Source organism: Melospiza georgiana, chromosome 6, assembly GCF_028018845.1.
Source record: "Melospiza georgiana isolate bMelGeo1 chromosome 6, bMelGeo1.pri, whole genome shotgun sequence".
Taxonomy (NCBI): Eukaryota; Metazoa; Chordata; class Aves; order Passeriformes; family Passerellidae; genus Melospiza; species Melospiza georgiana.
Window position 1 is genome coordinate 16471624 of NC_080435.1, and position 12779 is coordinate 16484402.

General features: G+C 42.5%; 1 long non-coding RNA gene across 1 annotated transcript; it reads left to right on the forward strand.

Moving 5' to 3' along the window:
* Window positions 1-3304: 3304 nt before the first annotated feature.
* Window positions 3305-12030, forward strand: LOC131084845 (uncharacterized). Its single transcript, XR_009114597.1, has 3 exons — window positions 3305-3367; window positions 7132-7333; window positions 10601-12030. It is a non-coding gene; the product is annotated as an uncharacterized LOC131084845 (long non-coding RNA).
* Window positions 12031-12779: the final 749 nt, after the last annotated feature.

Genomic DNA, 12779 nt, shown 5'->3' on the forward strand with positions numbered 1-12779 from the left:
TGTGTATTCCTCATGCAGTGCAGAGGGAATACACACTGCCACTGCAGAGCATCAGAATAAAGGGATGTCTCTGAGAAGAAAGGTGGCATCAATTTTTCTGCCTTAGGCCAAGAATGCACCTGATCCAAAATACATCACTAGCAGTGGAAAGACTTCTGTCTGTTTCTGGGGTTTTAGGAAGGCTGTGAGGAACCTTTAGGGATGAGGGGGAATTGGATTTGGCCTTAAAATTTCTGGCCTCAGAGATTCTGGATTTTCAACAGGTGATTTTCTTTAGTGATTAAAAAGAACACTGATATAAACACAAATAAAAACAGGAGTTCACTAATACATTTGTCATACCCATTCCCTACCACCCCAGCCTACTGGGAGGTTCTGCTTACTGCTCCCCTATGTTTTTTTTTCTCTTTCCAATTTGAATGATGCTCCTGAGATGACACAGATAACTACAAGTCTGCAGTGTTCTGTACCTACACTGATGCCATCTGCACAACACCTTTGATTATGACTAAAGATAAGCTCTAGAGGTCTGGCTTCACTATTGCTAGGCCAGTTACTAACAACCAAGCTTGTAAGAGTTCTGGAGTTAGGCAAAGGGCAGATTTGCTGCAAGGAGAGGGAGGTGAAGCAGGATGGAAGAACCTACCCCCTGCAGGCTTTGAGCTCCATGGCTCCTGCCCTCTGAGCCCACTGCACAAGAAGAAGGATGTTTTCAAGGTGCAAGCATTGTGCTTATTATGGAGGGGAGTCTTTGTGTTCCCTGAAAAAAAATAACACAAAGTGTTTGAAATGTACGCCGTGCATCTCCAGTGGGAATGGGGCAGACTTAGGCACCTACAGCCTTCTGTGGCTGACAGGAAACTGTTGTGCAGAGAGTGATAGGTAATGTTTGTTCTCAAACCTGTGAGGTTCTTTGTACGATGTCAACATCAACTGCAGACAAACATTTGAGGGTCAGAACTGGTGGACCAAACTGTAGCTATCTTTTCTTACATGTCTCTACAACATTCATGATTCACTAGTCTTTTTTGGCTTGAACAGAAGTCTAACTTGTACAAGTCATAAACCAACCTGCAATTACCAGAGCATCCATATGAAAACACCTTTCAAGAGAGAGCAGATTTCAGTTTGAAGCCTGGTTATTACACATAATAAGCCAAATTCTTCACTGACGTCAGTGTGGAAGGGGTGTGAGTCACCACTGAATTTGGACCAGTTTTAGTCAAGAAGACGGGACTGATAAAATGCACCTTGGCACTGCCCTTTTAGCACAAGTGAAATTTGCCCAAACACTCTTGCACTCACTGGAGTGAGTGGATGGGCCTGGGCATAATGAGAATGATCTTTTTTTCATCTGCATGTGCTTCCTATCACCAAACAAATGTGTGCTTGCTTTTTGAAAGAAAACCAACTGCATTTTATGCAGCAAACTAGCTTTTAATCAGGGTTGAGTAACAGTGATGCTGTCTGCCTGCCTTACCTTTTATTACAGCAGGACCATCTCTTCAAGATGAGCTTTGCCATTAGCATCATCTTTTAAGTATAATACTTATCTTTTTGATTAAGTCCTAGGCAGGTCTTGGGCACAAGCTGTTTGGTAGTGTGGCAGATTACCTTACTTGAACAAATAGTGATCCTGTGCCAGGCACCGCAGCATTCTTGGCAGGTAAAGCAGTAATATGGCAGTCATCCTTCAACTTGTCAAATGGTTCCAGGTATGCTTGCAGGTGTCATCTGCAACTGCCTGAAACCATTTAGTTTATAATGACAAGGAGAGAAAAAAGAGCAGAGCTGGGACAGAAAAACAGAACAGAAAAGCTGTGTGTCTGTTGGTAAACAGCTTTATAGGACTATGTGCAAATTTTAGTGAGCATTATGAGCTATAGTTAGCTTAATTTCTACTGAAGTTGAAGGAGTGAATTTGTCTTTCTGCTAGCAATCCAGAAATCAAAAGTATTTCACTGACATTTTGCTGTGTAGTGTAAGAATTTGGATATAAAGAATGAAAAATAACAGACTGCTTGTCATTTGTCTGTTTTGAATGTTTGTCTTTTTGGTATTTTAACAGGTGTGTTCCTTAACTCCTGACAGAACTGGGATCATTAAAAGTGAACAACAGACAGCAGTGCTTGGAATCTCCCTAGTAAAGAAAGTGCAAAGCTTCACTTAGAAGTTCAATGAGAAAGAGTCAAAGTGGGATGACAAGTATGAATGATGATTCAACTGATGATGGATTGGCCTACAGTGTGAAAATGAAGGGTGTTGAGCCCAGTTACTTAAAAGGCTTGGGTGTTAAGACTGGAGGTCTAGTACAGAACACTCTGCTCTTCATTGATCATAAGTGATGGAAAGTAAACATCGTTGCACAGTGGGTGGATCACATGAGAGACAGCAAGATTTGAGCTGCAAAATTGATAAAGCAAAAACACAAAACCCCAGAGCTTGGGCTGACAAAATTGGAATACACAGTCTTGTAAAGCTAGTGTGACAGGCAAGCAGAGGAGCATCAAGACCTCTTTTGCACACTGCCAGTAAAGTCCCAAGCCTGGAATCTCTCTTGCACAGGGGAGCCCATGTTATATCCTACAAGGACAAAGACACCTGTTTTGATATCTAATGTACTTGCTAGTGTTTTTCTTGCCCATCCCTTCCCACTTCCCAGGGATTCCAATTCAGTTTGTCAGCAATCTCAAAACACCCAAGTGAAGAGGAAGGGAAAAGTCTGCCTGGAGTGTGTGCTGACTCCTGAAGGTGTCACCCTGAAGGCAATGAAAAATGGATGAGTGATAGACAGATCTCCTGAGTAGACCAGGAGGCAAGAAGGGGAGACAGCAGAGCTTACCATTTCATGCAGCTGGGCTGTGTGACTGGGGAGGTTGCACAGTGATCACAGGGTACACGAGACAGTGACCCCAATGAGCAGTACAGCAGTGCCAGTGTAGCTGTGGGAGGTAAGTGGGGATGACTCAAGAGAGGAAGGGGAGGAGGAATATTTAGTCTTTACACTGTTTTTCAGTGTGAAACTCTCCAGTGGAGCAGTGCTGGAACACCTAGGAAAATAAACACTGTGACACCTTGTAAAATAACACTGATCTGCAGTCTTTTTGTTAGTCTGTAACCTTCTGTGGGTAGTATGAGGGTAATAATGAAGGATTTTTTTGCTGTATGAAGTGGTAGATGTATAAAGCAGTAAATCTTTAATTTAAGTCCTTACACCTGTCACCTAAACCAGGCTAATAAAATGTATTGCATGTTTTATTTTAGTCAGGATTGCCCTAATGAATTCTTATCCTGATTCTTTAAAGTGACCCATGGGACTTGGACTTGACTGCAGTCTGCTGAGGTCCAGCAGCGCAACAGGAGACTGGTAAATGTTTAATATCACATTTGTTTTGTGAATTAATTTTTCAGTAGCATTACTTATGCTGTAAACCTTAGTCTATGATCTTTACAGAAATACATGCAGCTGTTAAGAAAACCAGGAAGAAAAGTTGGAAAATTTAGCTTCATGGTCTCACCATAGGCTGGAGGAGAATTTCAAAGTTAGGCTGTGGATTTTATTGGCTTTGAGATGACTTCTGCTAGATGTGGACCAGCTTTGAACTAAGCCCAGCTGCTTTCTATTAAAAGTATTTTAAGACCATTTTGAAACTGCCTACACAGGAGGAGGATAAAATGACAGCAGTGCATCCTTCACAAGTTCAGTAACTGCTGACCATTCTCTTGGTGGTATGGTAGGAAGGAAACTTCAGGGGCCAAAAGAAGCTCAGCACTAAGGGCAGGCAGATTTTCTCACATGGAGGATGGATCTACCCTAGTGCCCACCCCTAAATTGTCTCTGTGGGGCTGATCCTACATTTTCTGTGTCAGGCTGCTGCAGGATGGGTACCAGGCCTTGTGTCTGAGTGCCTTCCGTGGGCCATGGCCAGGGTGGTCTGATGGGACAGTGCAGGGCAGGGGCCATCCCTGGTCATTCCTGTGTGACAGAAACCACTTCTGTGGCACAGCTAACCTGGAAGCTGCGTCTGAGCTGCTCTGACTCCTGTGCATGCTGGAATTGTAGTCTTAGTTACTGATTCATCTTTGTCCATCAGAGTTCATACAAAAATATTGTGTAGGCAGTAGAGGGAGTGTTTGGCTGTTGTGCTAGCTCCTCTGTACCAGCTATGAGAATGGAGCAGTGCCAAGGGGCACTCTTCTGCTTTTGGATTCCTATAGCTGCATTCCCTTCAGTGAACACACAAAAAAGAGGAGGGAAAAACTACTTAGGAACAGCCTTTTTCCATCCCCCTTTCTTCATAGGATTTCTTCCAATTTACTAAACCACTTTCATCCTGTGATCTGCCCATTTTGTTAGGAGGTCTCCTTGCTGTTCAACACCTTCTTGGTGTTTGAAGTGCTCAGCTGACAATTCTGAGCAGTTTTTTGTTCATATGCTTACATTGTGATTTTTTCCAGACACAAGTACCAAACCTGTCAGAGTTTAAGGAGTGTCTGGTTGATGTTTAGTCTTATGGTTAAGTTTTGGGCAGTCCTGCAAGGAGCAGATAATTGAAATCAATTATCCTTATAGGTCCCTTTCAGCTTGAGCTATTCTATGGCATTTGCAACCATAAAGCCTGCAACATTCATATTTTTAATTGGGGATCCTGACAATCTGTGTTGTCCTAAATGATGCAAAGGTGGGAGGAATATGGCTCAAGAAGGCAAATCTGTAAAATGCCCATGGGATGATCAGTATAAGGAAAGGCTGCAAAACCTTAATAGGACTTGGCATGGTGTTGATAAAGGGCTTCTAACTGAGGACAAACAGATCAGACAAGAACAGATCGTATCCTTCCCACACTACTACTGTCTCAGTCTTACTAAGTTTTGGCTTTTGATCTTAGCTTTGAATCTTGGCTTTGTCAAAATTTCCTTTGCAGTCTCCTGTGAAGATGCTTTCACATTTGCTAACCCATTTTCTCAGCCTGCAGGCTCACACTCTTTCCCACAAGGTTGGCTTCTCACCACCCACCCTTCTCCCTCTCGTGGTCTCTGATTTCCAGAGTAATCACTAAATGTATCCTCTGCATGTGAATGCACACCCTTCAGCACATAATACCATGTGGCTCCTCTAGCCAGATGCATAGATCCATGAAATACTGAATTCATTTTGTCCAGGGATCACTTTACCTGAGTAGGAGCCAAAAATCCTGACAGCTTAGACATCTTAGGGCAGGAAACACTGATCACAGGATTCAGGGGCATGGCTGGAAATTCTGTTTGTTGCAGTCTGTGTTGTTTCCCACCTCAGTCTTTTTGCTGGGTGACAGGCTTGGAAAGGATTTGGATAGTGAAGCAGGGAACCACCCATAAACTCATCACTGACCACCTGGGAGAGGAGCAGGGGGCAGACTTGCTAGTGGATGTAGCCACCCTGTGCCCTTCCTGCTCTTTACCAGGCGTGCACAAACACCTGCAGAATCAGTGCTTCACCAGGGCTCCTCACCCTGGCCAGTGGCATTTTACAGGCTTATCTGTGTGCACAAGCCAAACCTCTTCCTGCTGCTTCTTTGTTCCCCGAGGGGAGACAATGGAACAGTCCCACTGTTGCTTTTAAGTCGATAAGTCAAGAATTTCGGCCTGAGCCTTTTGCTTCAAACGCTGATGTCATGAGCAACAAGCCAAGCAGCTTTTCTGAAATGATGACTAGAAGATGTGTGTACGGCTCGGCTCTTGGCAGGCAGATGGCGCCAGATGGGCGTTCGGCGTGGCAAAAAGCCTCCTCTGCAGGCTGGATCAGGGCAGCAGGATAAAACCACAGGCGGGACACACCGGGAGTACGGGTGCTGTGTGTGCCCCACTGAATGGTTATCACACTGTGCTGCAGTGAAAATACACCCACAGCAAAGCTTTGGTATGGGGAGAGCTGGTTGTCCTGAGTATCAGCAGAGAATGTGGTTTCTAAAAATAGACGTGTGACAAAAATGAAGAAAAATCAACAAATATGTTTAGAATCATGGAATAGCTCAGGTTGGAAGGGGACCTTAAAAATCATTCAGTTCAAATCTTTCACTAGACAGCTCAGAGCCCACATCCTTCTTGTGGCATTGAACACTGTCAAGGGTGGGATATCCACAGCTTCTCTGGGCAACCTGTGCCAGTGCCTCACCACTCTCATAGTAAAGAATGTCTCCATAATATCTAATCTAAACCTACTCTCTTTCAGTTTGAAGCCTTTATCCCTTGTCCTGACACTATATGCCCTAGTGAATATTTTCTCCCATCTCTCTTGTAGGCTCCCTTCATGTACTGGGAACATGTAGGGGGATAGAATATAAGAAAATAAAGATAGTGTAGAAAGTAATCTTACCCCTAAGGAGTTGCAGCTGGGCCAATTATCCAAGATTAGGAACAGGCCTGACTTTACCAGGGCACAGCTGTAACCAGTGAGAAGAAGAGTGCTATAAAAGAGTGGGGTGGCTTGGTGAGAGGGGACCTGGAGTCAGTGCTCTGAGGAGCTGGCCACAGGAAAACACCCAGAAGGTATGAAACTTTTGTGATGAGGAGACAACAGCATGGGACCTCTGCAATAAGATGACAACGGGAACCTGTTTGTTTTGGGTTTTATTACCATGTGGAAGACATCCTTGTCATATCCCCATATTACTCTGCTACAAATGAGGGAGCATTTTCTTTACTAACTTTGATTCTACTATCATTATTGTGATCTTAGGTATATATCCCCATGGGACTTTAGGGAAGAACAGCAGAAAGATGCTTTACAAATCCAAGAAACTGCCTGGAATCAAATCTCCAGGTCCTGGGAAAGTGAGGAGCTTGGGATTTGCTACTTCCCAGAGCTCCCTCTTTTTCTGCTGAGGTGAACAACTAAAGGAGGGCAGGCGACTCATTGTATAAGAAACAGAACTAAATCAGCTGGATCAAAGCATGATCAATCAAAGCATAAGAGAAAATTTTAAGTGTCCCTGAAGACTTTCACAAAATACCAAGTTCTGATAGTAAAAACACAAAGGAGTGTATGAGAGGCCCAGTTTTGCACCACTTTTTCTGGGAACTCGCAGATACAGGATAGGTGTCAAGTTATATTTGCAGCTGCAGCCTTCAAATGTCTTCTGTTCTATCCAGATTCTCCAATTACTGAAGAATCTGTCCTCGAGATTTTTGCGACACATAGTGTCACTGTGAAGAACCAAGAACACTGCAAGCATCAGGGTCCCTTCCAAGGCAAAGCCAAGGCCCAAAGTCACATCAAGAACAGTATGGAGGAGACAGAGGAAGAAAACATGGTGTTGGAGAAAGCCAGGACTGCATTAAAGCCAAAATCTTGGTGAGAAAATACAGTGGAGCCATTGTGCTGAATCTGAAAAATCACTGTCTGCAGAGGAATGTTGTGATAGAAAAAGGGCCAATGGCTTCAAGGGTATGTTTGGATTAACATTAGGAAGAAATTCCATACTGCGAGGGTGGTGAGGCACTGATTGCCCCAAGAAGCTGTGGTTGCTCCATCCCTGGAGCAATCTGGTCTAGTGGGAGATGTCCCTGCTCATGGCAGAGGATTGGAAGGAAATGATCTTGAGGTTTCTTCCAACCAAAACCATTCTGTGAAAAACTAATTTAGCTAGAAAACACTGCTGAACCATCTTCTGGGAGTTACAGTTCAGGTACCTGATCTAGTGTAAACTGTCTCTCTTTATTGCAGGGGGATTGGACTAGATGAGCTTTAAAAGTACCAGCTCAGACTATCCTGTGAGACCTTTTGTTCCTATATTTGATCCCCAATGACAGCAAATTTCTAGTTCAATTCCCAAGGCCAGAGTGCATCACAGGATATGCAAGGCAAACAGCAAGTCTGGGCTATTGAAACATTTAAGAAAGAAAAACATCAATTTCAAGCAATATATATATAATTTTTCATCTAAAGCTTTGTATTTTTTGTTCAAACTTCCTATAGAAAAGGGAAGACATTTCTGAGCTACTCTGTAATGCACGGCACAAAGAGCTCATTTTCAGAGTAAGTGCAATAACTGAAATGTCTAAACATTTGAAGTGACCAAGTGAAGAAGGTGGCAAAGAAATGGTTATTAGAAAAGGGTTGTGATCATGAGTAAATCTAAACATACAGGTTACCCCTCCTTGACTTCCTGCTATACATACTTATATTTCTTTATACATAAAAATATAACGCATGCACACAATTTGGAGTCAATAAATTGTGATTGTTCTGTGCTAGTTTGAGTTCCCTCTGTGTAGAGGCTCTAAGAGAAGTATCTCACAAAAGTTGCTTGTGGCTTGTTATTCACAAGCAACAACAAGAGGCCAGAACATTCAGCGCCTCTGAAAGTCACACCAATGGGTTTGGGTGTCTAATTTTGACTGCTTTTTCCTCAATTGGACCAGAACTGACTTTAACAAGTGGCTGATTTTGTTGTATCCATCAGATAGCAACCGTATGATCCGTGCTTATCACAGCTTGTGCAACACATGGGAGTGTTCCCCTCAGCAGCAGCAGCATCTGACTAACGAGACTGTTGCTCTTCTTTTTCTGCTAATATTTTGGTTCTTTCTTGGATTCTTTCCTCTGTCTCATCCAAAATGTTGGGATTTCTCATTAATTAAATTGCTATCACTCATGGTACTGTCCTGGTTTCTGCTGAGATAAAGTTAATTTTATTCTTAGTAACTCGTACAACACTGTTTTGGATTTTGTAGCTAAGTAGTGTTTTCTCTTATTAAAGGACTACTCAGTTTCCCATGCTCTGCCAGTGAGCAGGTGCTCAACAAGCTGGGAGGGAGCATGGTCAGGACAGCTGGCCCAACCTGGCCAGAGGGATATTCCTATAGACTATCATGTTCAGTATATAAACTGGGAAGAATTGGCTGGGGGCTGCCAGTCCCTGCTCAGGGACAGGCTGGGCCTCAGTCAGAGGGGGATAAGCCATCTCTTGGGTTTTATTTCTCTGTCGCCATCTCTTGGGTTTTATTTCTCTGTCTCTCTCTCTCATTTTCATCTTGGCTTATCTCAGTCCAAAAGCAATGAAAAAATAAATTAGTGATCCCTATGTAACTATTAAAATAGGACACAGAGATTCCCAGCTGGGAGGAATTAAGTATCTGCAAACAGCAGAGATCAATGTGATTAAGATGTTCTGAGGTGTAGGTAGCTTTGGTATTTAAGGTTCACATTGAGGTTGCCAAAGACCTTAATGTATGACCAATAATATAATTTGTCATATGTTATTGTGCTCATCAACCCTTTTAAAAGAAGAGAAAACTCCCATGAGATTCATGAAAGCTGCTTACATTTTTAATACTAGATTTTTTTTTGTAGTAAAGAACCTGTGCCTACTTCTGAACTGATCAATATCACCAAAGGATCACTGATCAAAACACCAAAGGATTACAGTAGCCTCAGAAATGCTCAAATGGGCAGATTTTATTTTGTGCCAGTTACAGAGACTTCTTTCTCTATATGACTAAAGCATTTTACAAACAAAAGACTGTTAGATGCCATAAGTAAGTAGCCTTAACTATTGATGGAATCCTGTAATAGATACTGAAGTGGGCCTTAGTAGCTGCACATAATTCAGGAAAAAAATGGCCAAGTATGGAAGCCAGCATAGCTAAAAAAACAGAGAATTCTATGTAGTAGATGAAAGCCTTGAGGTCAAATAGTTACTCAGATGGGAAAGCATTCATGCTCCCTTACATCAGAAGATAACAGAAAACCAATTTAAAGCCTGGAGCTATGATTCTTTTCCTCTTTGAAGACTTGCATTATCTCACATTAGGCTTAGGAGAGGAGAATATTCTCTGTCCATATGCACTGTATTCCTTATGACCCCTGTGCTCAAGTGAGAGCCTTGTATAAAAGCCATTAGCATCAAGTTTGTTATGGCATGCTGCACTGGATGACTTTCCTGGCGCCAGGGGGAAGGTTGCTGCATTTCAGCTGAGAATTTCAGAGCAGAACTTGTATTTGGATACACAACTCTCTGTTCTTTTGATTGAAAACATACAGATTTTTTTAACAGTTCATTTTTTGCTCTTCTCATATATAATGGAGGCTGCTGCAAAGTGGGCTAAAGAGCAAATAGCAAGGTACAACAATCTGTATTTTTTTAAATTACTAATAATCAGGGGTACTGTAATCTTTGGCAAATAAACCTGAATAGCGTTAATAGGATCTTGCAAGTCAGTAAGCACATTCCCTAATCCCAGTCCACACATCACCTGACTACTTCCCATAGGACTGTAGGAGGGATTTATTAAACAAGAAGAGACACAAGGTACTCAAAGTCATAGAAAACAGGTTGTAGGAAATGTACTGCAGAGCTCACCAGCCAGCTAGGAAGAGACAGAAGCAAACCTCTAATGCTAAACACCTCTTCTAAGCATATGTGGAAAATGAGTGGTGGGCAGTGGTCACAGCAGATTCCAGATAATTCTGTGCCAGAATGTTTGAGGTTTGTTTTTTTTTAATTGCCAACCTTGAAACAGTGTCTTCATTATGTGCCACGTTAGGAACCACATTGCTTTGCTGGACAGAATTTGCTCTGTGTTTCCTAAGGCCCATTTTATCCCCAAAACCCTGCAGGTTTGGCATCCTGAGATGGGACCAGCTCTGTATTCACACCTACAAGCTGTGGACTCTCCTGCTGTCACAGAGCCTTCAGAACTGATGAAGGTGGTGGATTTTTCAACTCCAGCCTTGGCTTAGCCTGGCAGAGAACCAGACTGTGGAGATGCTCTGTCAGGATACACATGAGAAACATGAGTTGAAGACACCAAATAGCAGAAAAAATGCACCAAGATCCCTATCTCAGTACCACTTACAGACCAATACTGCTTCTGAACCCAAGCTGTGAGTGAAGCTGGTACGGGAGAAGCAGCACTGTTAGAGGAAGGAATTCTAGCAATATCACCTTCAGGTAAGACCTGTGGTATCCATCTAGCTGGAGCTCCTATCTGTCAGCGGTTACTTTCTTTTGTTTTTAACACATACCACATTTTGTAAAGTTTTATCAAATTAATCTTCCACCAAAAAAAGCATTTATCATCACAGCTTGGCTGGGTTTTGTTCATTTTTCAGAGGTTCTGAGAGGAGATGGAGAGCAGCACAAGGTTGTGCAATCCTTAAGGCAAATTTAAATAATTCTGCCCTCCTTCTTGCTAAGCTGTCCCCTGAATGACTGTGTCAGGTATAATGGTGTAATAGTTGTTTTTTTCCACCACATGACTTCTTACTTCACACCTCACATGTGGTTACAGAGGTCACTGTTGGAAGATTCTCTGGCTCCTGATATGGATCCAGTATTCTGAGTTAGGACACTTGATGCTACAGTACACAAACCATCATGTTTGAAACAGCCTGTAAATATGTGGTGTTACTGAGACAGGATTATAATCCTTTCAGGCCCTCAGTGAGCACTCAGCCTTCTGGAACCAAAAGCTGAAGTAATATTGGCAGAGGTCATGCTTCAAGTACACTAATTATGTCTTGAGAATGAAGATGTGAATGAGAATGACCTGCCATGAAATCCCCAGCTACCTTACTAATTAAGGAAGCAAAGTATTTAAGTCTTTATTGTTTAGAACTTGTTTGCTTAATTATTAATTAGAAAATTCAGGCTTTTTGTCTAAGATACTCCCAGGTGACAAAGCATGTTTCGGGCTGTCCTCAGCAGCAGTAAGGCCAGCAGGAACAGGTGATTCATGAGTAGAGCAGAAGGACTTCCAGGTTTCACTGAGGAAGTCTCATAAGGCAACATCCAGGTGGCCAATATGAAAAATGGTCATTTCTCTTCTGTATCCACTTTGGAATTGCACAACCCATCCATTGGGCATGGCTTTGTTACTGTATCATCAAATAAACAGCAAAAAATCCCAGAGAGACTGTAGGCTCCAGACAAACTCCTCTGGTGTGGCATGGCAACATGAAGAACTGTACTGAAGAGTATGAGGAGTCCTGTAAGAAGTAGACATACAAAAACTGCTTGTGGCAGAATTTGGACAGTAAAATCATCAAATGAGGCATTAAAGCTGTTTTTTCCTTTATTTTGTTCTCATTCATATATTGCATGTAAACTACACTTTTTTTGGCACGTTTTTTACGATATTTTAAAATATTCCTGTTCCACCCACCTCACATGAAATTGTCCTGAGTAGGTGCTCATGAGAAAGCAATGGATTGCATTGATGTTTTTCCTTGTGGTTTCACAACTGTTGGGAGCAGAGCTGACAACATTTTAACCCTTACATGTAGTGCTTTCTGCTGCAATAGTCTGAAGGGTTCTTCTTACAGTCTCTGATGTGACTCAACAGGCTGAAGAATGGCTTTGCCTTTCTGTGCAATCTCTCACACTCTTATTTTAATGTTTTTCTCTCTCTCTCTGTTTTCTTTTATTCCTGACTGCCCAGGTTTGATCTGACTGTGAGGCTGAAGAGCCACATGGTGGTTTGTGCTGGGACAGCACCATGCCTTTGCACATCTTTTCTGCGAGCTTCTGTGTTGTGTCTTGTCAGAGCAAGAACCCTGCAATTAGTGTTTTCTTAGGCATCTGGTGAAATATAGCTGCAGGGTTTGGGGCCTGGAGCTGTCCTTTAGCCTTTATCACAAGCTGTCATTCTGGTTTCAGGGTTGACTATTGGAGAAAAGTCATGCAGATGTTCAGGTTCACAAAGTCCTGCATAACTGCTCAGTGCTTTTATGGCAAGCCTTTTTATAGGTCACCCTCTGGTGATAGAGGGACTTCTGTGCACACAAAAGGTTTGTC